At 36.5% G+C, this 26,329-nt stretch overlaps 1 non-coding gene across 1 annotated transcript; it reads right to left on the bottom strand.

The window, feature by feature from the left end:
- Positions 1-3,082: 3,082 nt before the first annotated feature.
- Positions 3,083-3,189, bottom strand: LOC121229939 (small nucleolar RNA R71). Its single transcript, XR_005927890.1, has one exon. It is a non-coding gene; the product is annotated as a small nucleolar RNA R71 (small nucleolar RNA).
- Positions 3,190-26,329: the final 23,140 nt, after the last annotated feature.

The following is a 26,329-nucleotide window of genomic DNA, read 5'->3' as shown; positions in this document are numbered from 1 at the left end:
TGGTACTGCTATGTTTTGGATTATCTTATGGCATGTATAGAATAAACTAGTAGTGGGAGGATATTTTGGTTAATGTATATAAGCTATGCGAATATGACATCTTTTGAATGTTTACTTTTATAAGTTTTTTTTTTAAATTTTATCCCTGGTTGTGTCTAGCAATTATCCAATTGAATGATCTTTACTTCAAGAAAATGAAAAAAATTTTACTGTTCTGATATGAGTTTCAAGTCCGGTAATGCCCCTTTACCTATTCCGGTGACGGATATGGGATAGGGGTGTTACACTTACCGTATTGGTTGTGATTCAGCATATGTTACAAACACACCATAGCTCTTATGAGCATCTTGTTATAAGCCCACTTGATTTCTCGTTATATGCTTCAGCAAGCTTCCCATTATAGCGCTTTGGAGCGTTCTGATAGGTTGTGATTCTACATTTGTTGTGGACACACCTTAGCTCTTATGAGCATCCCGATTATAAGCTTTTCATGAGCTTCTTGATAAATTGGCTCTTTATAAGCTTCCCGATAGTGCTCGCTTGAACTTCCTGATATTGGCTATCTGGAACTTTCCGTTATGGTTCTTTGTGAACTTCCTGATTATAGCTCTTATTAGCTTCCCATTATATAGCCCGAATAAGCTTTTCGGTAGGCACTTTATGAGCTTCCCAAAATGGCTCTGTGTGAGCTTTCTGTTACAAGGCTCGAGAGTGTGCTTCCCGATTATGTGCCCTAATTGGGTACTCCCAGATATGAATTGATGAGTTATAGTAGGGTACACTAAAGTGTACTTCATGAATGTATCCATCGATATTTCAAATAAATTCAACGGGTAATGATAAATCGTAAATTATACATATTTTTACAACCATGTTTAATGCATTTTATAGATGATTTCTCATTAGAATTGGTGAATTCGATGCTCCTAATGCTTTAATTTCATGTTTTGTACTCAAGAGAGCACCAAGAGTCAAAAGGAGCCAAAAACAAGCCAAAAAGGGACAAAACAGACCAAATCAAGAAGATGACACAGCTTAAGCCTTGCCACATGGGCAGCTCACGTGCCCGTGTCTTTCGAGGGTGTCAACCAAGGCTTTTACAATTCACACGGCCTGGCCATTGACCCACACGACCTTGTGCAATTTAACGGATTGAACACGGCCTGGCAATCACGTCACACGGCCGTGTCACATTGGCATGTCCCTGCTGAGCCCAAGTTAAGTCCAATTCAGAAAATGCCACTTTAGAGGGCTTCTAGGCATTCCAAAGCCTATAAATACGCACTAGAGGAGGAGAAAAGGGGAGACGGAGAAGAGGGGTAAGGAATTACCCCAAGGAAGTCGATTGATCGATCTCAGAAGCAGGATTCATCATCAAAACTGAAGATCTCTCCTCAATTCCCCTTTAGGAGTTTTGGGTTTTCTTTATGTTTTGTATTCTTTATTCTTCTGAGATGTTTTCTTACGGAAGCTATAATTGTAAACCACGATCGAATTTATGGAAGCATTGGTTTATACATTCCTCTTAGTATCTACTCTAGGGATAATTTTTTCCCTATCTTTTTTCGAGAACCGCCTAAAATTCTAACTAAAAAAATGAAATGATTTTTCATTATTTAGTTATGAACTAAATCCCCTAAATACTTAAGGGGAATGAAACCTAAGACGAATCTTGTTATTATTTTCTGAATCGTATGATAAATATTTAACTTATTCTTAATTATGTGTTCTTAATTCTTGTTTTGATATCCTAGGATACTGATTCAAGACACGCTCTTATTCAGAGGAGGAATAGACCCTATCTAAGAGCGGAGTTGATTGCGCGCCTAGAAATAAGGTGACAAGATTTTGCCGAATTAGGGTGAAACCTAATAAGGGGATCCATAGATCGAGTTAATGCAACCCTAGAGTGTTAATTAGAGAAAAGTCTCGGTTATTCAATCTAGGGATTAGACATTATTAGTCTTGAATAGGGATAATAACATAACTTAGGGATCTCTACAGAACAAGTTGAATGAATAAATCGTCCGATTCGGAGCCAGAATAACAAGAAAAGTCTAGGCAGATTTTTCCTTAGGTATTGTCTCAAGTCAATCGATTTTCCCAAAAGCAATTCCCCAATTCTTTTCTCTGTGCGTTCTTAGTTTAAATAATTAGTTAATTAAAACAAATCCTTTTATTCTTAGGCTAGATAATAAAAAGATGGTTATTACTAGTACTTTTGGTTCCCTTGGGTACGATATCCCGGTCTTGCCGTTACTATACTATGGTTTGATAGGTCCGCTTGCCTTTTTGTAGTGATAAAGTTAGTCTAGGTTTGATCTTCATTATAAATATTTATTACTTGTTACGAATCATGCGATCATGTTTTTGGCGCCGTTGCCGGGGAACTGAAATATTAGGAACACTAAATTTTTATTACTTTAGCCATTTATTTTTCTTGCAATTTATTTTTATTTTATTATTTATTAATTTACTTTTTCTCTCTCTTGGCAGGTTTTTATAGTTTATGACTAGAAGAAACCCGTCAGGACTATTACTTTTTGACGAAGAAATCGATCGCACAGTTTGTAGAAATCAAAGAGAAATAAGGCATAGTTTACGATACACGGAGAACGAGCGAGAAGACGATACTCAAACCCCAACCGAAGAGATAGCAAAAAACCCAGGCGATCAGCTACCTCCTGCAATTGCAGCTAATCAAAATCCTGCTCCACGTACTATGTATGACTATGCTAAACCTTTTTTAATAGGAACTGAGTCTAGTATAGTTAGACCTACTATTGCTGTGAATAATTTTGAACTAAAACCTAACACAATTCAGATGATACAACAGTTTGTTCAGTTTGATGGTTTGTAGGATGAGGATCCCAACTGGCACTTGGCAAATTTTCTTGAATTTTGCAATACATTCAAAATCAATGGCGTTTCTGATGATGCCATTCGTCTTCAGTTATTTCCCTTTTCACTGAGAAACAAAGCCAAGCCGTGGTTGAACTTGTTACCACGAGGGTCTATCACTACTTGGGAACAAATGACCGAGAAATTTTTACTAAACTATTTTCTGCCAGCTAAAATGGCTAAATTACGTAATGATATCTCTTCTTTTGTGCAGATGGATTGAGAAACACTTTACGATGGATGGGAGAGATACAAGGACTTACTGAGAAGGTGCCCTCACCATGCGTTACCGCTTTGGCTGCAAGTTCAAACGCTCTACAATAGTCTGAATCCTTCGACTCGGGAAATGGTTGACGCAGTTGTTGGCGGAACCATCAACAACAAAACACCTGAAGAGGCTTATGAATTCATTGAAGAAATGTCATTGAATAACTATTAGTGGCAAGGCATGAGGACTAAGCCAACAAAAACAGCCGGCGTTTATAACGTCGACTCAGTTACTATGCTGTCAAATCAGGTAGAACTTATCAATAAAAAGATTGATAGTTTTCTTGGTTCTACGTAGGTACATCCAGTAATGAGGTGTGACTCAAGCGGAAGAGTTGTGCATATAGAATATCAATCCTTCAATCCCACAACAGAAGAAGAACAAGTCAACTATATGGGTAATAATAACTTTAGATTTCAAAATAACGCATACAGTAATACTTATAATGCAGGTTGAAGGAACCACCCAAATTTCTCCTGGGGTGGTAATCAAAAGCCACAAAATCCTCAGGGTTTTCAACAGCCATCTTATCAACAAGAGAAGAAACCGAACCTTGAGGAGATGCTCTCAAAATTTATATCAATGTCAGAAACCCATTTCCAAAATACCGAGACAACACTTAAGAATCAACAAGCAAGGATCCAAGGACTAGAAACTTAGATATGCCAACTTTCTAAAATAATCTCGGAAAGACCACCAGAAAATTTATTTAGTAATACCAAATCCAGAGAGCATGTCAAAGCAGTTACACTAAGAAGTGGGAAAGTGTTAGCGGAATCTGAAAAAAAATTAGCATAAGAAGCCGTGGAGAGCGAAAGGAGGGAAGAAAAACTAGAAAATAGTGACAAACCAGTACCTTAGGAATATTCACCACCGGTTCCATATCCAGAAAAATTAAAAAAAGATCGCATTGATACACAATTCGGTAAGTTTCTTAAACTTTTTAAGCAATTACATATCAACTTACCTTTTGTTGAAGCTATCTCGCAGATTCCTACATACACAAAATTTTTGAAGGAGCTTTTAACAAATAAAAGGAAGTTTGAGGACTTATCTACAGTAGAACTCAACGAGGAGTGCTCCGCCATACTCCAAAATAAGCTCCCAACCAAACTAAAAGATCCAGGAAGTTTTACTATCGCTTGCTTAATTGGTAATCTGAATATTGAAAAAGCACTAGCTGATTTAGGCGCTAGTATTAATTTGATGCCCTATAAAATGTTCAACCAGCTTGGTCTTGGGGAACCTAAACCCACTAGGATGAGTATTCAATTAGCTGATAGATCTGTTAAATATCCCAGGGGTATTATAGAAGACGTACTCGTAAAAGTAGATAAATTTATATTCCCTGTTGATTTTGTTGTGCTTGACATGGATGAAGATGTGGAAGTACCCTTAATTTTAGGGCACCCATTCCTAGCCACTGCTAGAGCCGTGATTGACGTCGGTGATGGTAAATTGGTACTTAGAGTAGGTGACGAGGAAATATCTTTAAAATTTATGATGCTATGAGATTCTCTGGGGAACAAGATGATTCATGTTATTTCATTGACTGTATTAATCATACTACTCAAGACTCTTTTCAGGAAATTGTACAAGAGGAGATGACAGAACCATGTCCAGCTCAAGACAAGGAGATAGGTGAGGAACCTAATAACCATCCGCCAAGACAAGTAGAATATGAGGGTATTAAGATCAACGATGAACTTAAGCAAAAACCCTCGATTGAGGAGCCTCCCAAACTGGAACTTAAACAATTACCATACCATTTAGAATATGCATTTCTTGGAAATAATTCTACATTACCAGTTATTATTGCTTCTAACTTGCAACCCAAGGAGAAAGAGGAATAAATCCAAGTATTAAAAGAACATAAGAAGGCCATAGCATGGAAAATTTTTGACATTAAAGGAATCAGTCCTTCTTTTTGCACCCACAAAATTTTAATGGAAGATGAATACAAACCATGTGTGCAAGCTCAAAGACGTCTAAACCCCAACATGAAGGAAGTTGTAAAAGCCGAGATAATTAAACTTCTAGATGCTGGAATTATTTATCCTATTTCTGACAGTTCTTGGGTAAGTCCAATGCAGGTTGTCCCCAAGAAAGGAGGCATGACGGTTGTGACCAACGAGAAGAATGAGCTAATCCCAACAAGAACGGTTACAAGATAGAGAGTTTGCATAGACTACAGGAAACTAAATGATGCCACAAGAAAAGATCACTTCCCCTTGCCATTCATTAACCAAATGTTAGAAAGATTATCCGGACACATGTATTACTACTTCCTAGATGGACTCTCTGGTTACTTCCAAATCCCAATAGCTCCTGAAGATCAAGAAAAGACAACATTCACATGCCCATATGGTATGTTCGCTTATCGTAGAATGCCTTTTGGATTATGTAATGCCCCTGCTACTTTTCAGCGCTGTATGATAGCTATATTCGACGAACTCGTGGAAGATATCATGAAAGTCTTCATGGATGATTTTTTGGTATTCGGTAACTCTTTCCATCTCTGCCTTAAAAATTTAAAACGAGTTTTAATAAGATGTGAAGAAACAAACCTTGTGCTTAACTGGGAGAAATGTCACTTCATGGTTCAAGAAGGTATTGTACTAGGGCATAAAATTTCTAGTAAAGAGATTGAGGTGGATAAATCTAAAGTAGAAACAATCGAGAAATTACCACCTCCAAGTTCAGTTAAGGCTATTAGAAGCTTTTTAGGACATGCTGGTTTTTATAGAAGATTCATTAAGGATTTTTCTAAAATAGCTAAGCCTTTAACTAAATTGTTAGAAAAACATATACCTTTTAACTTCGATCAGGAATGTTTAGAAGCATTTAATACTTTAAAGGATAAATTAATTAATGCTCCAATTATAATTGCACCTGATTGGAACTTGCCATTTGAACTAATGTGTGATGCGAGTGATTTTGCAATAGGTACAGTACTAGGACAGCAAAGAGACAAGCATTTTCAACCTATCTATTACACCAGCAAAACCTTAACAGCTGCACAAGAAAACTATACTACAACGGAAAAAGAGTTGCTAGCTGTGGTTTTTGCTTTTGATAAATTTCAATCATATCTCATATTGTCTAAAGTTGTTGTTTACACTGACCATTCCACCCTTCGCTATCTTTTAACTAAAACCGATGCAAAACATCGACTCATCCGATGGATTCTCCTTTTGCAGGAATTTGACTTGGAAATTTAGGACAAGAAAGGAGCTGAAAATCTGGCGCCTGATCATCTATCCAGGCTCGAGAAAACCAATACCAGAGAACTAGATGACGTGGAAATAAATGATTCGTTCCCTGAAGAACAATTTTTCGCTATATCTAACTCCGAGGTACCTTGGTTTGCAAACATCGCGAATTTTTTAGCTGCTAACATTATCCCAAAAGGGTTAACACACCAGCAAAAGAAGCGATTCTTTAATGATGTAAAAAACTACTTTTGGAACGATCCATTTCTGTTTCGTAGATGTGCAAATCAAGTCATCAAAAGATACGTTACAGGATCAAAAATATCAAAAATATTGGAACACTGCCACTCAGGGCCAACCGGAGGACACTATAGTGGAACAAAGACCGAACACAAAATACTTGAATCAGGTTTTTATTGGTCTTCGTTATTCAAAGACGCTATCAGGTATGTTACTTTATGGGACAAATGCCAACGGACACGTAACATATCTAAACGTGATGAAATGCCTCAAAACTATATGCTTTCTTGTGAAATATTTGACGTGTGGGGTATCGATTTCATGGGCCCATTCCCCAGTTCATTTGGAAATAAATATATCTTAGTAGCAATTGACTACATGTCCAAATGGGTAGAAGCTCAAGCTCTACCTACTAATGATGCTAGAGTGGTAGTACGTTTCCTTAAAAAACTCTTTTCGAGATTTGGAACACCTAGAGCAATTATCAGCGACAGGGGCACTCATTTTTGTAATACCCAATTTGAAAAAACCCTTAAGAAATATGGAGTTCATCATAGAATGGCCACCCCATACCATCCTCAAACTAATGGACAAGCTGAAGTAGCAAACCGAGAACTTAAGCAGATCCTTGAAAAAAGGGTAGAATCAAACAGAAAAGACTGGGCAACAAAAATAGACGATGCCTTATAGGCTTACATAACCGCTTTTAAGACTCCTATAGGGACATCACCTTACAGACTTGTTTATGGAAAAAGTTGTCATCTCCCATTCGAACTAGAGCATAAAGCTTTTTAGGCTATTAAATTTCTAAACCTTGATCCCGAACTTGCAGGAAAAAACAAGTTGATGCAGCTGAACGAGCTAGATGAATGGCGAGCCAATGCATATGAAAATTCACGCCTATACAAGGAAGCAATAAAGCGGCGCCATGACGTTTGTTTAAAGCAACGGAAACAATTTGAAGTTGGGGATCTTGTCTTACTATACAACTCAAGACTCAAATTGTTTCCCGGGAAACTAAAATCACGATGGTCAAAACCCTTCGTAATTCAATATGTTCATCCATATGGCACGATAGAGGTAAGTCACCCACCATATGGTGCTTTCAAAGTAAACGGACAACGTCTCAAACTTTATAATGGTGAGAATTTTAAAGTTGATGGAGAGGAGCTATGACTCCACAAACTGCCCTGAGTATACTAACAAGGTAATAGTCGAGCTTAGACTATAAACAAGTGCTTCTTGGGAGGCAACCCGAGTACTAACCATTTTCAATTATTTTAAATTCAAGTTTTAAACATTTAGGTCACTAACAGAGTATTTGAAGCACAGGTTCCCAGCACCACACGGCCGGTAACACGGCCGTGCTTAAGGCCGTGTGCCCAACACGGAGGGAAACACGTCCGTGCGATACGGTGGTGCCAAAATAGGGTAAATGATTTCCCCAAAACACGGGATGCGATAAATCTACACGGCCGTGCGACATGGCCGTGGGTGAACTTGATACGTACACGGGCGTAGGAATAGAAACCCATGGGTGTGCTAGGGACAAGGCACGATTTTGTTTCTTCGACACTGGTGTGAGATACGCCCATACCGTTAAGCCGTGGATAACAATACACGGGCGTGGTACCTTAACATGGGCGGGAGAGAAACGAAAAACGCTAGGCACAGTCGTGCGATATGGCCGTGTACCACACACGCCCAAGACACACGGGCGTGGGAGAATAGCTAATCACGACCTAAAATTGCAAAATTCGAAACACACGGGCTCACCCTTATAAGTACACGGGCGTGGCCTTAGGCTGTGTGGCCCTCCCCTATATAAGCAAATCACTGTTCATTTTCTTCTTCCTTTCAAAAGCCCTAGCCGAAATCTCAACTTCTCCACTCCCTGATCCCTATTCTCAGCCACCACTACCCTCTCGTCCAGTTCATGTGGCAGCTTCATATGCTAACATCTCTGAGCACCTCATCAGATTCGAGCTTCAGTATTTTCAACAATTTGACAATATTGATGCTACTCTACAGCAGAGTTGTCAGCACCTTCCCATATCATTTCCAGTCTCGCCTCGCGAACCATCCAGCAATGAAGATGTTTAGAAATATTTATTTATTATTTTCTGTTTTTACTTATTATTGGAACTATTTCTATTATTTTTAGTAGATTTTAAGATTTTTATTTTTTTTTCTTTATCACAGTTATATAGAACTCCTAAGCTCATCATCACATAGGAACTACAACTCCACCGGGGAAGGTTCTCCACGACTGCCATGTCCTGCTCGACCATGACCATAGCTACCACTAGATATAATATTCTTTTGGTGTAGAACTTATGGCCTAATGAACCTCTACAACTGCCGGAGTATCTTCCTCCACTCTCAAACCGATCACTCTTCAAAACTCTAAGTTCGAGGAATTCATCATATAGGAAGTTTCACTTCTCTCCCTATCTTATTTTTATTCTCTAACATCTATCATTGTACATTGAGGGCAATGTACATCTTAAGTGTGGGGGGATTTATTTCACTATCAGAAAAAGATCCCTGAATAATCACCTTGTTCTCATTAAAAACTCGTATATCATATTTAGGATAAATTTTAATTGATTTATGATTTTGATTGATACATTTTGAATTAAAACATAGGGATTTATGCATTGATTATTTAAACTTTAAGACATTAGAGAATCAAGCATGATAAGTTGATTTTTAAGAAATTAAATTATAGGTTGTTTCCCCAAGTCTAGGTATTACTTTGAATTAGAATTCATGAGTCTAAACATCAAAAAACCATAATTTTTTGTGAGATTTTTGAGCCTTTTGAGCATCCATTCATCCTTTCATGCTCACTTTTATTATTGCTTTGAGTGCGTCAGTATTGAACTGTTATTCTAGAACTTGTTTGATTATGCATGTTGAGACTACACTATTTGATTTGATATAACAAAATGATTAAGGCACTTAGGATTAACCCACTCATGCCATGAAAAGCCTACCTCCACGATTAACCTCTAGTAAACCCCCTTGAGGCCAACAAACCAATTCTTGTATTACCCTTAATATTAACCTTTAACCCATTATTGTTGAAATCCCCTAAATTAATCCCTATTTTTGTCGATATTTGAGTTGAATGGATTGCCTAGCTTTGTTTTGTTCTTGATATTTAGTCTATATTATTTAACTTATTCTTAAAAAATAAAAAAATAAAAAACACAACTATGTATGCATATCTGTAATTTCATATTCTGAGAGAAGCTCTGTTGTACACAAGTGATGATTAACTCTTTTTCTAGTTAGGCAACTTTTCAATTCAATCTCGATTCTAACCCTTTCTTTCAGCTTGTGACCACACCCCCTAACCAAGCCTCATTACAACCCTCTAAAGACCTTTTGATTGATGTATCATCTTAAAATTAAAGTGGTGGAGATTTGATTTTCATCCAAGCCTATGGTAATGACTTTCCATTATTGACTATTGAGTGCTTCCTTTATTGTCTTAAAACACCTCGAGTGATTTGAGTGAATCTTTAGTGAGGATGTAAAACTCTATGATATTCTGAATTAAAGGTAATTACTTAGATGAGGGAAGACACTTATATTTTCGGGATAAAATACTCAACTTGGAATGATTGAAACTTTTATGTTCTTTTAGTTAAATTCTCAATGTATTATTACATATGGATTCATTTGAGATATTATTGATAGAAATTATAAGTTGAGAAGGATTTATTATGATTATGAGTTAAGAATTTTGCTTGAGGACAAGCAAATGCTTAAGTGTGGGGGTATTTGATAAACCGTAAATTATACATATTTTTACCCCATGTTTAATGCATTTTATAGATGATTTCTCATTAGAATTGGTGAATTCGATGCTCTAAATGCTTTAATTTCATGTTTTGTACTCAATGGAGCACCAAAAGTCAAAAGGAGCCAAAAATGAGCCAAAAAGGGACAAAACGGACCAAATAGAGAAGATGACACGGCTTAAGCCTTGCCACACGGGCAGCTCACACGCCCGTGTCTTTCGAGGGTGTTGACCAAGGCTTTCACGATTCACACGGCCTGGCCATTGACCCACATGGTCGTGTGCAATTTAACGGATCAAACACGGTCTGGCAATCACGTCACATGGCCGTGTCACACGGGCGTGTCCCTGCTGAGCCCAAGTTAAGTCCAATTCGGAAAAGGCCACTTTGGAGGGTTTCTAGGCATCCCAAAGCCTATAAATACGCACTAGATGAGGAAAAAGGGGAGACGGAGAAGAGGGTATGGAATTACCCCAAGGAAGCCGATTGATCCATCTCAGAAGGCGGATTTATCATCAAAACTAAAGATCTCTCCTCAATTCCCCTTCAGGAGTTTTGGGTTTTCTTTATGTTTTGTATTCTTTATTCTTCTGAGATGTTTTCTTATTTAGTTATGAACTAAATCTCTTAAATATCTAAGAGGAATGAAACCTAAGACGAATCTTGTTATTATTTTCTGAATCGTATGATAAATATTTAACTTGTTCTTAATTATGTGTTCTTAATTCTTGTTTTGATATCCCAGGATACTGATTCAAGACATGCTCTTATTCAGAGGAAGAATAGACCCTGTCTAAGAGCAGAGTTGATTGCGCGTCTAGAAATAGGCTGACAAGATTTTGCCGGATTAGGGTGAGACCTAATAAGGGGATCCACAGATCGAGTTAATGCAACCCTAGAGTGTTAATTAGAGAAAAGTCTCGGTTATTCAATCTAGGGATTAGACGTTATTAGTCTTGAATAAGGATAATAACATAACTTAGGGATCTCTACAAAACAAGTTGAATGAATAAATCGTCCGATTCGGAGCCAGAATAACAAGTAAAGTCTAGGCGGATTTTTCCTTAGGTATTGTCTCAAGTCAATCGATTTTCCCAAAAGCAATTCCCCAATTCTTTTCTCTGTGCGTTCTTAGTTTAAATAATTAGTTAATTAAAACAAACCCTTTTATTCTTAGGCTAGATAATAAAAAGATAGTTATTACTAGTACTTTTGGTTCCCTTGGGTACGATAACCCGATCTTGCCGTTACTATACTATTGTTCGATAGGTGCACTTGCCTTTTCACCGTGATAATATTTAGTCTAGGTTTGATCTTCATTATAAATATTTTTTACTTGTTACGAATCACGCGATCAGGTAAAGTTCTGATATGTTTAAATTGAACTTGACATGATTTGTTATCAAAATGTACATGTAATATGGCATGTATAAACTAACTTAGCCAATGTTGGCATATAATGGTTGTTTGTAATCTAGCCATTGGAATGGCTAATGATAGTATGTTTTGTGAATATATATATATAAGGTTATAACATGGTAAATACTTGTGTGCTTGGTGTGATTTAATTGAATTATGGAAAGTATATTTATTACAAAGGTAAGTTTGGAAACACATGAATTCATGTAATAATATATCATGTTAAATGTTAGACTTGGTTTGGTTATAGTGCTTGAATTGGTTGGTATATGTTTGCAAGTGTTGGTGTTGGTTGTTGGCAAATTTTGGGTGACAAATAAAGCTAGGAAATGACTTTATATTGTCCATATAGGTAGACACACGAGCGTGTGTCTTGACCATGTGTGACACACATTCATGCACATAAGTGTGTGATTTAGCCGTGTGTCTCCTACATCTTAAAATAAAGAAACAAAATGCTTAGAATTAGGCACACAAGCGAAAACATGGGCGTGTGTCTCAGCCATGTGAGATATACTGCCTAGAACATGGGCATGTGTCATGGCCGTGTGAAACCTACACCTAAATTTTGAAAATTAAATTGACCACACGGCCTAGCACATAGACTTGTGGCAGGCTGTGTGGCACAAGTCAGAGAGTTACACGAGTTGTAATAGCCTGATTTAGGGCCTAGTCAGAATAGTGGTTTCGAGACCACAAATCTGAAGTTAGAAAATTTATTTTATTACTATTATGGAGTCATGGCATGATTATATTAGTGCATGAAAAATTTAGTAAGTCAATTTTAATGTTTGAGAGCCCGATTGCGAAAAAGGACTAAATCGCATAAAAGGAAAAAGTTGAATTTTAGTACCAAGATGTGTTAAATATCTAGAGAACTAAAATTAGGGACTTTTAAAGAGCAATTGACCCCTAGAAACAAGGTGGCCGGCCATAGGAAGCAAATTTAGTCAAAAGGTCAATGTTAGGTGACTTGATGACATAATCTTGTGATAAAATAATACATATGAGCTAAGCTATCAATTTCTTTCTTCTCTATCTCTTCTCCCCACCAAAAATATCAGCAAATATGGAGGTTTAAAAGCTGAAAATTTACAGCAACTTATTTTTCTCATAATGTAAGTGATCTTGATGATTTTCTTGATGATTTTTACATTTTTGGCATGCTTGTATCATGGGCTTTCAAATGAGATGACTATTTTAAAAAATGGTAAAAAGTATAGGGATTTACCATGAGAGAGTTTATGTTGTTTCCTGAAATTTTATGGAAGAAAATAAATCTTAGAAAAGTTCTAAACAACTTTTGTGAAAGGTGTTAGCATGAAAACACCTAAAAGGACTACTTTGCATAAGTTGCAAAATAGGTGGTAAGAGTAAAAAAGGGTCGGCTAGGTCTAGAATAAGAGGAAATTTGACAAAATAAATTTTCGAGCATAGGGGCAAAATGGTCATTTTGCGAAGGTCTAGGGGTAAAATGGTCATTTTAACTAAGATGTAAATTTTAGATTGCTTAATTGTGTTGAATGACTAAATGAGTGCATTTTTCTATTATAGATCAAGATTCACCGAATCTGAAATTAGACCAGGGGAAAGCCAAGCAAATCGACTAAACCGACTAGTCGAGTACATTTTGTAATCCAAGGTAAGTTGTATGTAAATAATATAACTACATTGTTAATACATGTATTTGCATTGTCATTGAATTGATATAGCATGAATTGCTAAATTGTGAATTGAGAATGCTTAGTAATAATTGAGATAGTAGAAAGACCCCGTTGAAACCCTAGGATATAGCATGTCTGGGACATAGCATCCGCTTCGATGAGGATAGCCAGTGTAAGACCATGTCTAGGACATGGCATCGACAACTTAACCCATGTTTGAGGCTTATAGAATATCCGGTAGTATTCCAAAAGGCTCAACTTTAAAAGTTATGGAAGTGAGTTAGTAAGGAAAGTATAATAATGTTGTGAGTGGTACATGTACCTATTTGGTATGCATGAGTATGAGCACAAAATAAAAAATGTGACTAGAGTAGACGGTAATGAGTAAGTCAAGCTTATGCCTATCTTTGTGCTATTATTATGATGACTAGAGGTGAAATCGTTGTGGTATATTTATTTATATGCAACTTACTAAGCTTTATGCTTACTCTCTTTCCTTTCCCTTTTCTTTCAGTGCCGATTTATTTTCTCAAGGATCCCTTGAAGTCAGAGATATCGATCACACTATTAGCCGTAATACTCAGTATAGTTGGAGTTATATTTTTGGATTATGGCATGTATAGGGCTAGACCTTATTATTTTGTGTCTTTGAGAATTGATCAAATGTGTTGGTCTAGAATAGATTTTACTCTTTACATTGAGCCTTGAATGAGGGCTTTCATTTTGATTCTATAAAAGATGCATGTTCACGGTTGAATAAATGTCTATTATACTTGTTTTGGTATTGGTTGGTATTGACATGAAAATAGGTACACTAGGGTGGAAAAGAGGCTTGGTAGGTAGCCTCATATTGTCCACACGGGTAGACACAAGGGTGTGTGTCTAGGCAGTGTGTTACACACGATCAGCCCCATGGGCGTGTGAAAAGGTCATGCCCTGCACCTAGAAATTTCAAGTCAGAATGCATGGTAAGGGTCACAGGGCAGAGATACGGCCGTGTGTCTCAGCCGTGTGGAGGGCACGGCCTAGTACACGGACGTGTACCATGGTCGTGTGATGCTGACGTTAGAAATAGAATACCCAGGTTTTTGCACACGGGCTGTGCCACGGACGTGTTGTGGTTGTGTGAAAGGACACAGGCAAAGGACACGGGCGTGTGTCCAGACTGTGTTAAGTTTGCACTTGTTTTCTAAAAAGTTATAAAAATTAAATTGGCCACACGGGTGCAGGACATGGGCGTGTCCCAAGCACACGGACGTGTGCCCTATACCCACACGGGCGTGTGGAAACTTAAAGCACAAAATTTTTAAAGCTTTTCTTGAGCCCCAGTTTAGTCCCGAACCACCTCGAATGTATGTTTTGGGCCTTTAAAGCCCAATTAAGGGACAGTTTGCATATGAAATGAAAAGTTTTAAATTGATCAAAATTTTATGGCCTAATTTTCTATTATTGGTTGAGTTTAAGTTCGGTAGCACCTCAAGCCCTGTCCTGGCATTGGATATGGGCGAGGGGTGTTACACGAGTAAGGAAACGGGCTGGGACACGACCGTGTGCCTCACATCGAATGCCCACACGGCCTGAGACATGGGTATGTCATTCGGCCATGTGGCTCCCATGGCCTACTCACACAGGTGTGTGACCCTTGTACATAAGAAAAATTTTAAATTTTCGTGAAAGATTCTCTAGATTCCCGGTTTAGTCCCGAATTATTTATAGTGTTTAAATTTGCCCTCAATGGTCCATTCGAGGGACGATAAGATTAGTTTCAGATATGAATAGTAAATGACATGGATTGTATGAAATTGTTCTGTAAACTCTCCGTAACGCTGTTGTGGTGACAGATATGGATTAGGGGTGTTACATTTATTGGTATCAGAGCTATAGTTTAGCCGATTCTCGGATTAACGTAGCGAGTACAAGTTTAGCTATACATGTCATTATATAATTAGTAATAGTGTGATATCTCCTGACAATTTTAAATGTGTTTTTCATAAAGTAATGTTATCCAATCGAGCTAGAGCTGAATCTGAGGAAGCTGAGAGCACTGCTCAAACTTCTGATCAACGAGTTATATTTAGTAGTAGTAGAAGCCCATATCTGAAAGCCGAGGTGAGGAGGCAAAAGAAGTCTTCTTCCAAATGATGAGTGAATGGTTTATAGAATTCATAAGAACAAATCCTACTGTACAACAACCTCCACCTCCTGCTCCTCAATCGATTCCTGATATGTCACAAGGTGTTGAACCTGTTAGAACTGGTAAGCCTCTGGTAGATAAAATCCGTAAGTATAGGGAAAAAGAATTTAGGGCTACTGCCGATGATGATTCGAAAAGAGCTGAATTTTGGTTGGAAAATACCATCAGGGTTTTAGAAGAATTATCATGTACAACAGCTGGATGTTTAAAATGTGTAGTATATTTATTAAAAGATACAGCTTATCACTGGTGGAATACTATAACTTTTATTGTTTCAAGAGAAAATGTTACTTGAGAATTCTTCTAGATAGAATTTCGAAAGAAGTACATTAGTCAAATATTTCTGGATAAGAAAAAGAAAGAATTTTTAGAGCTCAAACAGGGAATCCTGACAGTATCTGAATATGAACGAGAATTTGTCAGATTGAGCAAGTATGCCAGAGAATGGGTTCCGGCTGAGGTTAATATGTGTAAACATTTTGAAAAAGGATTAAATAAGGATATCAAGCCATTTATTAGAATTCTTGAATTAAGGGAATTTGTAATATTGGTCGATCAAGCACACAAAGCTAAGGAATTAAGCAAAGAGAAGAGAAAAGCAGAAAGAGAAGTTCATATTTTTAGTAAGAAATCTTTTGGGAAGTCACAAGCATCTGTTTCAAAGAAATCAAAAAAATACTATGATTGTTCTAATACATTTACGGGGTATTCTGGAAAAGAACGAGGCTCTTAACATTTTAATCCGAGATCTCCGTCTCCTTCCGTTACTAGTGTACAAAGTGTTGGAAGTCCTAAATCAAGATGCAAACATTGCAATAAATTGCATTTTTGTAAATGCCGCATAAAAAACGGAGCTTACTTTATATGTGGTTCTTTTGACCACTATTTTAGAGTCTGTCCAGAAAATTCTATAAAAGATACTGTTCAGACCTCTAGGCCGAGCAATCCCATCTTGAGAGGCAGACCATCCCGACACCTCGGTAATGTTAGTGGTAGCCGAGGTGTGACAAAATATTCAACAGTTAAATCTGAAGCACAAGCACCAGCAAGAACATATGCTATCCGTGCTAGAGAGGATACTTTTGCACCTGATGTTATTACTGGTACATTTTCTCTTCTTGAAACTGATATTACTGCTTTGATTGATCCTGGTTCAACATATTCATACATATGCACAAAATTAGTGACTGTTAAAAAAATTACCTGTTGAATTCACTAAATTTGTGGTTAAAGTTTCAAACCCCCTGGGCCAGTATGTTATGGTGGATAAAATTTGTAAAAGCTGTCCGTTGATGGTAAAGGGTTATTGCTTTTCAACTAATCGAATGTTGTTGCCCTTTGATTAATTTGATGTGATTTTAGGAATGAATTGGCTAACCCAACATGATACAATAGTGAATTGTAAACAGAAATACATTGTTTTAAAGTGTCAAAATCGTGAGTTACTTCATGTTGAATCTGATGAACTGGATAGGTTATTTACTACGATTTTAGCAATATCAGCACAAAAATATGTCAGAAAGAGGTATGATGCTTATCTTGAATATGTGCTAATACTAGAGTATTTGAGTTGAAGATTCAGTCGGTACCAGTTGTTTATAAATTTCCTGATGTATTTCCAGAATAATTACCTCGTTTACCACTGGTTAGAGAAGTGGAGTTCTCTATAGATCTTGTTCCGAGGATAACACTGATATCCATAGCACCCTACAGAATGGCTCTTACTGAATTGAAAGAGTTGAAAGCACAGTTACAAGAATTGATTAATAGAGGTTTTGCTCGAACCAGTTTTTCACCTTGGGGTGCACTAGTTCTGTTTGTAAGAAGAAAGATAGATCATTGAGGTTGTGTATTGAGTACAGGCAGCTCAACAAAGTCACAATAAAGAATAAATTTCCACTGCCTTGTATTGATGACCTGTTTGATCAACAAAAAGGTGTCACTGTATTTTCAAAACTAGATCTACGTTCTGGATACTATCAACTACGAGTAATAGATTCTGATATGCCAAAGACAACTTTCAGAACGAGGTATGGGCACTATGAGTTTCTTGTGATGTCGTTTGGTCTGACAAATACACCTGCAGTATTCATGGATTTATTGAACAGTATTTTCAGACCGTATTTAGACAGGTTTTTGGTGGTATCTATTGATGACATTCTGGTATATTCTCAAGATGAAAATGAACATGTTGATTATTTGAAAATAGTACTGCAAACACAGTGGGAGAAACAATTATATGCCAAATTTAGTAACTGTGAATTCTGGCTTAGGGAAGTTAGTTTCCTTGGACATATAGTATCTGTAGAAGGTATTCATGTGGATCCGAATAAAATTTCACCAATTGTTAATTGGAAGCCACCGAAAAATGTGTCTAAAGTCAGAAGTTTTCTAGGATTAGTATGTTATTATCAGAGATTTGTACAAAGATTCTCGATAATAGCTTCTCTGATGTCTCAATTGTTATACAAAGATGTGAAATTCGAGTAGTCTGATAAATGTCAGCAGAGTTTTGACAGATTAAAAGCCTTGTTGACTGAAGCACCTGTGTTAGTTCAGCCTGAGTCGGGTAAAGAATTTGTAATTTACTGTGATGCATTTTTTAATAGTTTAGGCTATGTTTTGATGCAATAAGGCAAAGTAATAGCTTATGCTTCTAAACAACTAAAACCACATGAAAGAAATTACTCGATACATGATCTTGAATTGGCAGCCATTGTGTTTGCGTTGAAAATTTGGCAACATTATCTATTTGGTGAAAAATGTCACATCTTCACCGATCATAACATTTTGAAGTATTTGATGTCGTAAAAAGACTTGAACTCGAGACAATGTGGATGGCTTGAATTGTTAAAAGATTATGTCCTGGCTATTGATTATCATCCAGGAAAATTCAATGTGGTTGCAAATACTCTGAGCAGAAAATATTTGTTTGCATTACGAGCAATGAATTCCTGGTTGTCTTTTTCTGATGATGGTTTAATCATATCCGAATTAAAAGCTAAACCAACATTTCTGCAACAGATCTGTGAAACTCAGATGGGTGATGAAGAATTACAAGCTAAACGAGAACAGTGTGAGTTGAATCCTAATTCAGAATTTCAGATTGGGTCTGATGGTTGTTTCTTATTCAGAGGTAGAATATGTATACCGAAGAACTCGGGACTGGTACAGAAGATTCTACATAAAGCTTACAATGGCACCATGTCTATTCATCCGGGTAGTAATAAAATGTATAATGATTTGAAAAAGCTATACTGGTGCCCGAGAATGAAACGAGATATTTCTGAATTTGCATCTAAATGTTTGATATATCAGCAAGTAAAAGCTAAAAATTAGTTTCCTTCAGGATTATTACAGCAAGTTACAATACCAGAATAGAAATGGGAAAGAGTTACCATGGATTTTGTATCAGGGTTACCCTTGTCTCCAAAGAGGAAAGATACTATTTGGGTAATCGTCGACCGATTAACAAAGTCTGCACACTTTATTCTAGTATGTATGGATTTCTCCTTGGATAGATTGGCTGAATTAGATGTTTCTGAGATTGTTAGACTACATGGAGTACTAGTCTCCATTATCTCCAATAGTGATCCTTGGTTTATATCCCACTTCTAGAATAAATTGCAAGAAGCTCTAGGTACACAGTTACATTTCAGCACTGCATTCCATCCTCAAACTGATGGACAAGTCGAACGTATTATACAGATTTTGAAAGATATGCTTAGGCGTTGAGTGCTAGAATTTGAAGGTAACTGGGAAAATTATATGCTTTTAGTTGAATTTTCTTACAATAATAGCTATCATTCTAGCATTAAAATGGCACCATATTAGGCTCTGTATAGTCGTAAATGTAGAACTCCATTGTATTGGACAAAGCTCAGTGAGAAAAAGATACACGGAGTTGACTTAGTTCGTGAAACCGAAGAAAAGGTAAAGGTGATTTGAGATAGTTTGAAAGCAGCCTAAAATCATCAAAAGTCTTATGCTGATCTTAAACGAAAAAAGATAGAATTTTAGGTTGGTGATAAGGTATTCTTGAAAGTATCACCTTGGAAGAAAGTTCTCCGGTTTGGTCGAGAAGGAAAATTGAATCCACGATTCATCGGGCCATATGAGATTACTAAAAGAATCTGATACTATCATTACCACTTGGACAATTAGACACCCAACCCGTAATCGTAACAATCCAATTACAAGAGCGAAGCTCTACCAATTGAGCTATATCCCCCGAGCCAAGTGGAGCATGCATGAAGGAGTTAGATGCTTATTTATTCTTTTCCTTGGCGCAGCTGGGCCATCCTGGACTTGAACCAGAGACCTCACCCATGAAGTAAATCATCGTACCTACAGTTCAACCAATTGGGAAAGAATCAATATATTCCTTTTCGAGAGTGATTCATCCTTCCCGAACGTAGCATACAACTCTCCGTTGTACTACGCTCTCCAAGTGTGCTTGTTCCCCCCTTCTTCCTTACCATGGAAAGTATTTGTGAAATAAGAAATAACTATTTTGTATCGACTAGCAATACAACCAAAGCTTGACAGAATTCATAATGTATTTCATGTGTCCATGTGACAACGGTATCGGTTAGATCCTTTACATGTTATATCTCTAACAGAAGTTGAGATTCAGCTGGCATGACCTACAGTGAGGAACCGATCAAAATTCTGGCACATGAGACAAAAGAGTTAAGAAATAAAAATGTAGCTTTAGTAAAAGTTCTCTGGCAACGACATGGTATAGAATAGACTACCTGGGAATCGGAGGATACAATGAAAAAGCAATATCCGAACCACATTACTGGTAAGATTTTCGAAGACGAAAATTTTTAAGGGAGGAGAGTTGTAACAGCCCATTTTTAGTGAAATCAGAATAGTGGTTTCGGGACAACAAATCTGAGCTAGAAAGAAAATTTATTTTAATATTATTGCATGGTCTGCAATAGGATAGGAATATTATATGAAAATTCTAATAAGAAAATTTAACCGATTGCATAAAATGCAAAAGTTAAGTTCTAATAGGACCAAATTGCATAAAATGCAAAAGTTGAGTTCTAATAGCTAAAAGGATCAATTAGCTATGGAATTCAAAATCTGAGGTCCTTATATGATAATTAGACCATTAAAGAAAAGTTAGTAGATATTTTTGATGAATCATCCATGGAAAATTAGAAAAAGAAAAGGACTAAATTGGAAAGTGAAAAAATTAAAAGATGATAAATTAAATAAAGGTTTAATATCATCATTTTATATCATCTTCATCCTCAAATACATGGAAACCTTAGGAGAGAGTAGGAAACTAACCAAGCTTAATTAGATATGAATTTTTGTCTCGTTTTTAGTAATTTTTATATTTTTGATATTGGAATAGCTTAATCTATCTATTTTGGGGATTAATTTGTAAAGTTATCAAAGTATCAAAGCTTTTCCATGGATGAATATGCTAAAATTTTGAAATTTATGGTAGAAAATGAAAGGTTGTTGATAGATAAATAAGTTTTGTAAAGTGAATTTTCATGAAATTGAGATTTAGGGACTAAGTTGTAAAGATGTAAAATTCATGGAAAATTTTTTATTTTTATGAAATATATGTGCTATAAATGTTATATGTAAAAATCGTTTAGGCTTGGAATAAAGATTAAATTGTACGAATTTCATTTTCTAATCCTAGAGACGGAATTAGAATTTATGAAAAATATAGGGCAAAATGGTAATTTTGCCTAGGGTGTAAATTGAATCCAATCGAATATGAATTGTATCAAATTGATGATTAAATTCATTATATAGATTCGGATAACTCAAATTTGAAGTTAGATCAAAGAAAAGAAAAGGTGCCGGATCAGTAGACTTTTGAATACAAACAAGTGTCGAGGTAAGTTTGTGTAACTAAATTTGTATATTTACATGTTTGAGTGAAATGTTATATATGTGAATTGTATAATTGCCATGAATATGAAATTGATTGAATATTCAATAATGTTCAATAAATGTCAAATCCCTTTTGAATTAATAAAAGTCAACAGATACAGGGCTTACCGTATTGGTTGTGATTTAACATATGTTGCAAACTCTTATGAGCATCTCGTTATAAGCCCTCTTAATTTCTCATTATATGGTTCAGCAAGCTTCCCGTTATAGCTCTTCGGAGCGTTCTGATAGGTTGTGTTCTACATTTGTTGTGGACACACCTTAACTCTTATGAGCATCTCGATTATAGGCTCTTCATGAGCTTCTTGATAAATTGGCTCTTTATAAGCTTCCCGATAGTGCTCGCTTGAAATTTCTGATATTGGCTATCTAGAACTTTCCGTTATGGTTCTTTGTGAACTTCCTGATTATGGCTCTTATGAGCTTCTTGTTATATAGCCCGGATAAGCTTCTCGATAGGCTCTTTATGAGCTTCCCAAAATGGCTCTGTGTGAGCTTTCTATTACAAGGCTCGAGAGTGTGCTTCTCGATTATGTGCCCTAATTGGGTACTCCTGGATATGAATTGACGAGTTATAGTAGTTTATACTAAAGTGTACTTCATGAGTGTATCCATCGATATTTGAAATAAATTCAACGAGTAAAGTTCTGATATGTTTAAATTGAACTTGAAATGATTTGTTATCAAAATGTACATGTAATATGGAATATGTATATGAAAGTTATTAAATGATGAGCTCATCCATATTCTTGGTATTATATGAATTACTTGACTAACATGATTGGTGAAGTGTTTTAGGCTATAACCCAAATTGCTTGGATGCATTTTTGTATGCTTATCTTAAATATAAATATATGGTAAGTTAAATTCCTATTATATGAACTTACTAAGCATTTGAAATGCTTACACGATTTTCTTTTCTTTGTTTTATAGTGTTCAAAAGCTCCTAATGGTTGGAGCCGGTCGAAGCATCACCGAACTATCCTCTAGTTTATTTTGGTATAAATAGAAAACTCATTTTGACATAATGGCGTGTATAAACTAACTTGCCCAATGTTGGCATATAATGGTTGTTTGTAATTAGCCATTGGAATGGCTAATGATAGGATGTTTTGTGAATATATATATGAGGTTATTACATGGTTAATACATGTGTGCTTGGTGTGATTTAATTGAATTATGGAAAGTATATTTATTACAAAGGTAATTTTGGAAACACATGAATTCATGTAATAATATATCATGTTAAATGTTAGACTTGGTTTGGTTATAATGCTTGAATTTGTTGGTATATGTTTGCAAGTGTTGGTGTAGGTTGTTGGCAAATTTTGGGTGACAAATAAAGCTAGAAAATGACTTTATATTGTCCACATAGGTAGACACAAGAGCGTGTGTCTTGACCATGTGTGACACACAGTCATGCACATAGGTGTGTGGTTTAGTCGTGTGTCTCCTACATCTTAAAATTAAGAAACAGAATGCTTAGAATTAGGCACATAGGCGGAAACATGGGCATGTGTCTCAGCCGTGTGAGATACACGGCCTAGAACACGGGCATGTGTCATGGTCGTGTGAAACTTGCCCCTAATTTTTGAAAATTAAATTGACCACAGGGCCTAGCACATAGACATGTGGCAGGCTGTGTAGCACAAGTCAGAGAGTTACACGAATAAGGACTCGGGCTGGGACACGACCGTGTGCCTCACATCAAATGCCCACACGGCCTGAGACATGGGCATGTCATCCGGCCTTGTGGCTCGTAGGGCCTACTCACACGGGTGTGTGACCTTTGTACATAAGAAAAATTTTAAATTTTTGCGAAAGATTGTCTGGATTCCCAATTTAGTCCCGAATTGTTTATAGTGTTTAAATTGGGCCTCAATGGACCATTCAAGGGATGATAAGATTAGTTTTGGATATGAATAGTAAATGACATGGATTGTATGAAATTGTTCTGTAAACTCTAGAAATACTCCGTAACGCTATTATGGTGATGGATATGGATTAAGGGTGTTACATTTATTGGTATCAGAGCTATGGTTTAGCCGATTCTCGGATTAACGTAGTGAGTACAAGTTTAGCTATACATGTCATTATATAATTAGTAATAGTGTGATATCTCCTGACAATTTTAAATTTGTTTTTCATATAGTAATGGCATCCAATCGAGCTAGAGCTGAATTTGAGGAAGCTGAGAGCACTGCTCAAGCTTCTGTTCAACGAGCTATATTTAGTAGTAGTAGAAGGCCCATATCTGAAGACCAAGGTGAGGAGGAAAAAGAAGCCTTCTTCAAAATGATGAGTGAATGGTTCACAGAATTCATAAGAATGAATCCTGCTGTACAACAACCTCCCCCTCCTGCTCCTCAACTGGTTCCTGATATGTCACAAGGTGCTGAACCTGTTAGAACTAGTAAGCCTCTGGTAGATAAAATCCGTAAGTATGGGGAAAAAGAATTTAGGGCTACTGCCGATGATAATCCGGAAAGAGCTGAATTTTGGTTGGAAAATACCATCAGGGTTTTAGAAGATTATCATGTACAACAGCTGGATGTTTAAAATGTGCAATATATTTATTAAAAGACATAGCTTATCACTGGCGGAATACTGTAACTTTTATTGTTTTGAGAGAAAATGTTACTTGAGAATTCTTCTAGATAGAATTTCGAAAGAAGTAAATTAGTCAAAGATTTCTGGATAAAAAAAAAGAAAAAAATTTTGAGCTCAAATAGGGAAGCCTGACAGTATCTGAATATGAAAGAGAATTCGTCAGATTGAGCAAGTATACTAGAGAATGGGTTCCGACTTAGGTTAATATGTGTAAACATTTTGAAGAAGGATTAAATGAGGATATCAAGCTATTTATTAGAATTCTTGAATGAAGGGAATTTGTAGTATTGGCCAATCAGGCACACAAAGCTGAGGAATTAAGCAAAGAGAAGAGACAAGCAGAAGAGAAGTGCGGATTTCTAGTAAGAAATCTTTTGGGAAGTCACAAGCATCTGTTTTAAAGAAATCTAAAAAATACTATGATTGTTCTACTATATTTACGGGGTATTCTGGAAAAGAACGAGGCTCTCAACATTTTAATCCGAGATCTCTGTCTCCTTCTGTTACAAGTGTAGAAGGTGTTGGAAGTCCTAAACCAAGATGCAAACATTGCAATAAATTGCATTTCAGAAAATGCCGCATAAAAAACGGAGCTTACTTTAGATGTGGTTCTTTTGACCACTATCTTAGAGACTGTCCAGAAAAGTCTGTAAAAGATACTGTTTAGACCTCTAGGCCGAGCAATCTTGTCTCGAGAGGCAGACCACCCTGAAACCCCGGTAATGTTAGTGGTAGCTGAGGTGTGACAAAATATTCAACAGTTAAATCTGAAGCACAAGCACTAGCAAGGACATATGCTATCCCTGCTAGAGAGGATGCTTTTGCACCTGATGTTATTACTGGTACATTTTCTCTTCTTGAAACTGATATTACTGCTTTGATTGATCCTGGTTCAACACATTCATACATATGCATGAAATTAGTGACTGTTAAAAAAATTTACCTGTTGAATTCACTGAATTTGTGGTTAAAGTTTCAAACCTCCTGGGCCAATATGTTATGGTGGATAAAATTTGTAAAAGCTGTCCATTGATGGTAAAAGGTTATTGCTTTTCAACTAATCTAACGTTGTTGCCCTTTGATTAATTTGATGTGATTTTAAGAATGGATTGGCTAACCCAGCATGATACAATAATGAATTGTAAACAGAAACACATTGTGTTAAAGTGTCAAAATGGTGAGTTACTTCATGTTGAATCTGATAAACTAGATGGGTTATCTACTGTGATTTCAGCAATATCAGTACAGAAATATGTCAAAAAGAGGTATGATGCTTATCTTAAATATGTGCTGGATACTAAAGTATCTGAGTTGAAGATTCAGTCAGTACCAGTTGTTTTTGAATTTCCTAATGTATTTCTAGAATAATTACCTGGTTTACCACTAGTTAGAGAAGTGGAGTTCTCTATAGATCTTGTTCCGGGGACAACATTGATATCCATAACACCCTACAGAATGGCTCCTATTGAATTGAAAGAGTTGACAGCATAGTTACAAGAATTGATTAATAGAGGTTTTGCTCGACCTAGTTTTTCACCTTGGGGTGCACCAGTTCTGTTTTTAAAGAAGAAAGATAGATCATTGAGGTTGTGTATTGAGTACAGGTAGCTCAACAAAGTCACAATAAAGAATAAATTTCCACTGCCTTGTATTGATGACCTGTTTGATCAACAAAAAGGTGTCACTGTATTTTCAAAACTAGATCTACGTTCTGGATACTATCATCTACGAGTAAAAGATTCTGATGTACCAAAGACAACTTTCAGAACCAAGTATGGGCACTATAGTTTCTTGTGATGCCGTCTGGTTTGACAAATGTACCTGCAGTATCATGGATTTACTAAACAAATTTTCAGACTGTTTTAGACAGGTTTGTGGTGGTATTTATTGATGACATTCTGGTATACTCTCAAGATGAAAATGAACATGTTGATTAGTTGAGAATAATACTACAAACACTGCGGGAGAAACAATTATATGCCAAATTTAGTAAATGTGAATTCTGGCTTAGGGAAGTTAGTTTCCTTGGACATATAGTATCTGTAGAAGGTATTCGGGTGGATCCGAATAAAATTTCA

This window comes from Gossypium hirsutum, chromosome A05 (assembly GCF_007990345.1).
Source record: "Gossypium hirsutum isolate 1008001.06 chromosome A05, Gossypium_hirsutum_v2.1, whole genome shotgun sequence".
Classification (NCBI taxonomy): Eukaryota; Viridiplantae; Streptophyta; class Magnoliopsida; order Malvales; family Malvaceae; genus Gossypium; species Gossypium hirsutum.
The sequence above is the reverse complement of the archived record's forward strand: the minus strand, read 5'-3'. Positions and strand labels throughout refer to the sequence as shown.